This window comes from Lagopus leucura, unplaced genomic scaffold (genome assembly GCF_019238085.1).
Source record: "Lagopus leucura isolate 7727_CA_CO unplaced genomic scaffold, USGS_WTPT01 Super-Scaffold_100017, whole genome shotgun sequence".
NCBI lineage: Eukaryota > Metazoa > Chordata > Aves > Galliformes > Phasianidae > Lagopus > Lagopus leucura.
Window position 1 is genome coordinate 7,895,827 of NW_024962271.1, and position 7,133 is coordinate 7,902,959.

Here is a 7,133-nt window from a genome sequence, read left to right on the forward strand (position 1 = left end):
AAATGTGGAATCTAAAGATAATTAATTTTATGGGGGGGGAAAAAACAACAACGACAAAAAGAAACAGCTTATGAGGGAAGGATTAGAGCTGGTACTGACTTTTCAGTAGAGGAGCCCTTATGAGGAGTTCAGAAGATGGATTTGCCTGCTCATCTTTGAGTATGTGAAATAGTCCAGCTGATAAAAAAAGACTGGACCATGGCTGGTAGATAATTCTAACTTGTCTACTACTTAACTACTTTGTGCTTAGGGTTAGGGCTTTTGTTTCACTATTTTGTAATAGCTTAAATATTTTGATAATATCTCCTTCTAAAGAAATTGCTGTGGGGGAAATGCAGGAGTACAAATTCAGTCTTATTAACAGCTATCAACTTTATATATCTGTAACAATTTGAAGCTGCATAGTTTTCATAGTGTAAAATATAAAAGTAAGAGTAATAATAATAGCAGCTCATTGTGGTATGTTTCTGCTGTATTAATTGAAGCCCTTTGTAGAAATGTGATTGTCATTTGTGGACACTGTTTCTTTAAAGACTTAGTTCTCATATACATGGTCATTTCTAGTAGTTTAATTAAGCAGTTATCTGGACTGAATCACTCTTGTAGATATAGAACTCTCACCCTCCTTTATCCAATTGAAACATGCTAGGAAGTGATGCCTGGACTAAAAATAATGGGTTGATAGTGAGCAACAGTCTCCGTGTACTTAGTTATTGTTGTATTTAATTAAAACTAGACACAGTTAAAGATTTCATTCTCCTTGTAAGTATGACTGTACCACAAAAACAGATTTAAGTTTTGCACTTCTATACTAATTTGAAAAGCTTCTTAATTCACAAAGTACTTTTCACATTTCTCATTTTCATTGCTTTCAAGTTGAAGGAAGAATGAAACCGAATGAAATTTGGCTAAGGCAGATATCCCTGAGTAGTAGAGATGAGACAGTTGTATTGAACTTAATATATTCAGAATGTTGATATTTTTGTAAAAAGTTTATATAAAATTGCTTCGTAATTACTGTAAATATGTGCAGAATGTCAGTGGTATGAGTTTTATGGTAAGCATTATAGGCTTAATTTAAAAGACTAATGCATAGTCTAGAAACACAAAGCAAATTTAGAGCTACATCAGCAAAGATGTTAACTTGAAATAAATACATGCAAAATATACATGTTTCCTTGTATAAACATTTTAAATAACATGTAGTGACTTGCCTATAAGGTGTCTGTTTATTTTGTGGCCTCAGTCTCATACTCTTCAGACATCAAGATTAATTATTAGGCTTATTTTCATTAATGAGTTGTACAGCCATGAGTAATACAGTTGTCAATAGAAAATTCAATTTAGCCTTTCAGTTTTCTGCACTTTGGTGCCTGGCTATTCCAAAATCATTCCAGAAGCTTTATAATTCTCACATTATTGTAATGTTATACACATATACGTGGGGTCTCTGAGACACCTGAGTGAAGATTAAATAAAGTTCTTTGTGGCTTGATGTACAACGAAAGTGAATTTTGTATGGATTACTGGATCTTGCATGATTCCTGGATTACAGAGGCCTTGGCTTATGGACCTCCTACTGGGACGTTAGGTAGTGCTGTCTGACCACTGTGAGTGGCAGGTGAAGAAATACGTTTTTCTTTTGTATTTGAAGACAGCCTCTGTATTTGTATATGAAGACAGCCTTTATATATCATGAGATCCACAATAAAAAAGTGAAGTTTGCAGAACCGCAAAACGCAGTGCATAAAGTACTTTTAAGAAAGATAAAGTTTTAAGAGTTTCTTGGTTAGAAAGTGGCAGGAGAATTTACATATATTTACATAGATGTATTTGTATTGGCTACTTTGATTTATCAGGCTGGCAGTTTGGGTGTCCTTCCTATGAAATCTACACCTTTTCAAACTTGCTGTGTAATGTATAATAATATGGAGAATAAGAGAAGAATAGTAAGAAAACTATATAGGAAAAAAATGATACCGTGTTACTGGTTTATGAAATAGGACTATATTGTGCTCTGACACATTACTGCAGATAGGAATTCAGAATTATTAGAAGCACCAAAAATTGTATGGGGAAGAATGAAGACTGCATTGCATCATTTAGGCAATGGCTAGAATTTGATAGATACAGGAAGATAATAAGTGGCATAAAGAAAATAAATTGCACTTTAAATTTGCTTCTCATACCAGTGTACTAATTAGATAATCAGTGAAGTTGAATGGTTGCAATGGGGAAAGGAATTTTTAGATTTCTTATATATATGTAATTAAGATCTGGAACTCATTGCTTTAAGATATTGTAGGAAAGAAAAGCTTTGTCAGATTTTGAAATCTAGTTGAACTTCATATATATATATACACATATATATATATATATATAGTGAGAACATGTAGAGGTATTTTGGATACAGTTGGAGATGTCTTAGAGACATGAAATGTCAGTATTTTCAGTATTGAGGTAAACATTGATAGGAGTTTTGAAGAGCCTTTCCCCATGGAAGGGGTATTATAGAATTTCATGCTATGACTTTTAGATTGCAACGATCTCTTAGGTTATTTGCTTACCTGATATCAGAACCAGAATCTCATTGATCCTTCTGTATTGTTTGCTGTATTTTTCTTTATAGCCTCAGAGGTTTTTGTGCTTTTGCACTGCGGCGTTAAAACTGAGCAGCGCTTATATGAGCTAGATAGTTTATTTAGCTTTAAGCAGCCTTTTCTTAATACAGAAGTCTCCTAATTCTGTAGGAATGATATTTCAGCTGCAACAATGACATCTAGGGGCTGATTTATATTAATTTAATTTATATGTGTATCTTCTTTTTTGGAATTATTACTAACATGTTTATTAAATCTAAATTATTAGTACTTGCTAAAAAATTGTAAATCTAATACATTTTGTATATTCAGAGAGTAGCCATGATATTTTAAGCTTTTTTTTTTTAAAGTTTCTCCTTGTGTTTTAATTATTTTAGTACTTCTAACACTAAAATCAGTGAATCTCATTCTTTTGCACCTTGTACTGTTTTCATGATATGTTATTGGATGATGAGATTTTTTTTTTTTCCCCTGTACTTTTAAGTATAGTTTTTGTGAATTAAATGGAAATCTCTTTGACTTGGCTTTCTCATATGACATATTTTGTCTCCTAAAATCACACCTACTTTACTTTGTACAGGAAATGAGACTAAATATCCTTGTATTCAGTACCCTGCTTCTTCCATGTTTATGGTTATATAGGCAGAGGTTTGACTCCAGAGTTAAATCCCATGATTCAGGGCCACCTCTAAGCTATATGTGAATCCTATTTTATGCATACAAGTAAGTGTGTATGTAAAACATGTAATTGCAATTTAGAGGTGATTTAGCAGAATCTGTCCTATTATTTGCAAACCTACCTTCTTTCCTTTGAATCTTAGTTATTTGTCCATAAGTCACTTATTTGGAATTGCTTTTTATATAAAAATGTGTCTATATGTCTTTCTCATTGTCTTCTTCACTCATATTTACAGTTTTTCTAAGGAATAAAAGAATATGTATTTATAACTTCCCAAATTCCCCTGTTGCTGTTCTGTGTAGTACACTGTACAATATTTAACATGCTGACTTTTCATTGATATTAGGAAGAAGAGAGTGAAGCAAGAAATCTTGCATGTAATGTGTGAAATAGAGAGAGAGGCTCATTTCCTGCCTTAGGTACTTCCATAAAATTTTGATGTCATGCCTGTGGCTTTAGGAGAGTGGTACTGACTTGAATGGAGAATTTTGAATCATTCAGTTTATTTTATATTTTGAGAAAACAAAAGCAAAATTAAACCCTAAATGTTAGGTACTCTAAAATGTAAAGACTACAGCTCTGTAATTTCTGTACAATCTACCCATCAGTTGTTAGAAGAATCTCATTTCAATAGAATGCGAAAAAATCACTTGATGTGAGAACTGCTGCTGTTCTGAAGTAGAAGCTAAGGTCAACAAACTTCTTCGGAGCTCTACTAATATATAAGACCAAAGCTGCAACTAGGTGAGCTGAAAATAAAGAGGTAATGTGGAAAGTTGCAGCTTAGTTAAAGTCTAAAGTGTTCTCTGTTTGCAAGCATTTTGTTTTTTCCCCTGGTACAATAACTATTGCAGCAGGAACCTTCTCATATAGAAATAACACAAGCATAGAAATTCTTTTTACAATCGATGCATCTTCTATTTCATCTGTGAAATATGTGAGAGATTATGTTCATCAGTGATGGTGGCAAAAGTGTTTTATACTAAATCTTACATTAAAAAATGTCACAAAAAAGCCCTCGCTCCCTAACTACCACACTGCATTAGCAGGTGGATGTTTTTACAGACTTGGTCAAAGTATCACTTGGACCTCATGTTTGTACATCCATGGCCTCCAGTGAATGTAAAGCATAAGAGGAAAAAATCTGAACTGTAGTTCAGCATGAATAGGACTGCAAGAAGGAAGAAAGATGAGAGAAAGATTTATAATATTCTTTAAAAAGAAATATCAATTCATTTAATCTTTGGTTTGCCGATGTAAATTTCAGTCACTTTATGATCCTATATTGAAAAGACGGGGGTTTACAACTGATGCACCTAGTAGGATGCATTATTACTGAAAGGAATACTTCAAACACCAGCATTCTGCCTTGAGAAAACCCATTTAAAATGTAACCAAGCCACACCATATTCTTAACTCATATTTTAAGGCAGTGAATCACTGGATGCTCTGGAATCATGTGGGCAGAGACATTTTTAGGGGACGAGCTACAATTTGATTCTTCAGGCTCAGTTTTACTGTGAGCAAAGGTAGCAAAAGCCTGTGAGAACTACTAGGTCTCTGCTTCCTGGTTAGCCTGCTCCACTGCTAGTTTAAAGTTCTATAATGTTGGGGGGAAGATGCTGCTAACTGATTTCACTGCCATCTTTTTCTGGAAGTGATCATTTAGTAGGTATAATTCTTAGTAGAATTTTTGCCATTGTCCTCAGAAGACTTTCGGAATCTGAAGCTTCCCATATGTGTAACACAAAGGCAGTGTGATCTGTGTACACATACTGAGGACTAATAGGTTTTTATTTAGTAATCATGAGGAAGTTTGGAATGGTTTTTATTGTTGGATTGGCCATGAGAAGGTTACCCTTACAACAAGGACAAAGTAATTACCTGAAAAAGACCAAGACAGTTCAGAGGGACTGTAACTGGACTTGCCTTATGATGTTCAATATTGTAATGTTCATGACTGCATTCCCTTTTACTGCTTTGCATAGATACTGATATTTTTGCCAACTCTTACTGAGAACGGTGCTTTCTTAGGTATATAATCCAATTAAAGGAATGCAGAATGTGATTTATTGCTAGCTGTTGTAGCGAGGGGAGTCATAGGCACAAAAGACTACTACAACAACGACAGCAAACTACCACTCTTCTTTCTTGTTAGTGAAAATACAGAAGTGTCCTTCGCATTCTTAAAAGAGATTAGCTGTAGGTGAAGTGTTGCATTATAGCAGGTACATAGTGATCCCAGTTGCTACATTTACCATTCATATATGCCCTAGTGACTGTCCTCAGTGTGTTCTATGTTCTACGTGTTCAAGGGAATTCGTTTGTGAATGATAAGCTGTGGTAGGCCTGGAATCAGATTCTGCAGTACGTAATTTATTACTTCACATGTAAAAGGAGGTCTAAAAGGAATTGGACTCCCTGGAGTTCTGAATATAACTAATGTTCCTGAAATTTAATATTTTTTTTTTTACAGTTGCAGTTAAAAGGCATTACTTTTCCACCTTGTTAAATCTGTTGTCATAGACTAAAATACACAAATTTCCTGATGTAAGAAATAACTCCTAGAATATGTTATATGTTAGCTCCCAAAGGAGCTAACACAAATTTTGTACATCCCATCATAACTCTGATCTGTTTGTGACTTAGTTTCAGTATCTGCTATCAGTGTGGGCCAGGATAAAGGTATTGCAGTATCCTGGTTATTGTAGGAACTGTGTAATTTAAATAAAAAGTAAGATGTTATTTTGGGTATTTAAAGAATATTACAATGTCTTGTATTTTTAACTGAAAAATAAATAAAATGGTATTCAGAAGTTGTGTATGTCCTTGAGCAGTGTCTGCAGCCAAGTATAAAGTACAGAGAATTTTGCACTCCCAGGCCTAAGAATCGGCTGCACATCTGTTGAAAAACTTTTCGAGAGAGAACAAAAATCCTTATTATGAGTTATTCAGGATAAAAGCTTAAAGATCTGTGTGTCTAGGTCTCTTGTAGGATTAGAACTGAATAAGGTCCCAAGGGTTACTTTTTGTAGGTAATTAAGTGTTATTCTTCTTTTTGTGAGTCAGTTTCAGAGATAACTTGAGAAATAAAATACTTCCCCTTGGCTGATTATGCAATTTCTATGAAGAAATAGCTGATGTCCCTGGTTAGGGCTGTTGTTAGGCCAAGGTTTTTATTATTACTATTTATTAGTAAATCTAATAGCAAAATGGTCATGCAGTGGTTTTTAGAACAGTTTTCATAAATAAGGACTGTGTTAAAACTGAAGAATTGCTTTAAGGTTGCTTACAGTGGCTCTAGTGTTCTATGTAGACTTGTAGCTATATATGTTTTATGTGGTGAGAAGAAAATTGAGAGGAAAGGGGAAAAAAAAACCAACAAAAGGAAAAAAGAAGAAATTGCAGTGGTATTCAGCTTTTCACACTGGAGAAAGTGTGATATGTTGACATAGTTTTAAGGTATACATATTGATCAACCTCCAGTAATTATCAATTCATCTGAAAGGTGCCAGACTTGTAATCTAAGTGGTATATAAGGTGGTTGGTAATTGCATGCATAATTTTCCTCTCATAGCTCTTAAAATGCTTTTGATCTACTGAGGCTATTGTTGACATTTCTACTTTAGGTAAGTTCTTCATACTTCTTTATGTGAATTGCAATCTTGTGGTTTTCTTTTTTCTTTTGACAAATGGATTTAGCTGTTTTTATGTTTTCAATTTTTTATATTTTAATCTAGACACATCAGTGCTTGAGATGGATTTTAAGCAGTAGATTGAAATTTTAGATTCAGAATAGAAGTCATGTTGCCCCTGACAAAGTTTTGCAGACTTCATACAGCTGACCATATTTC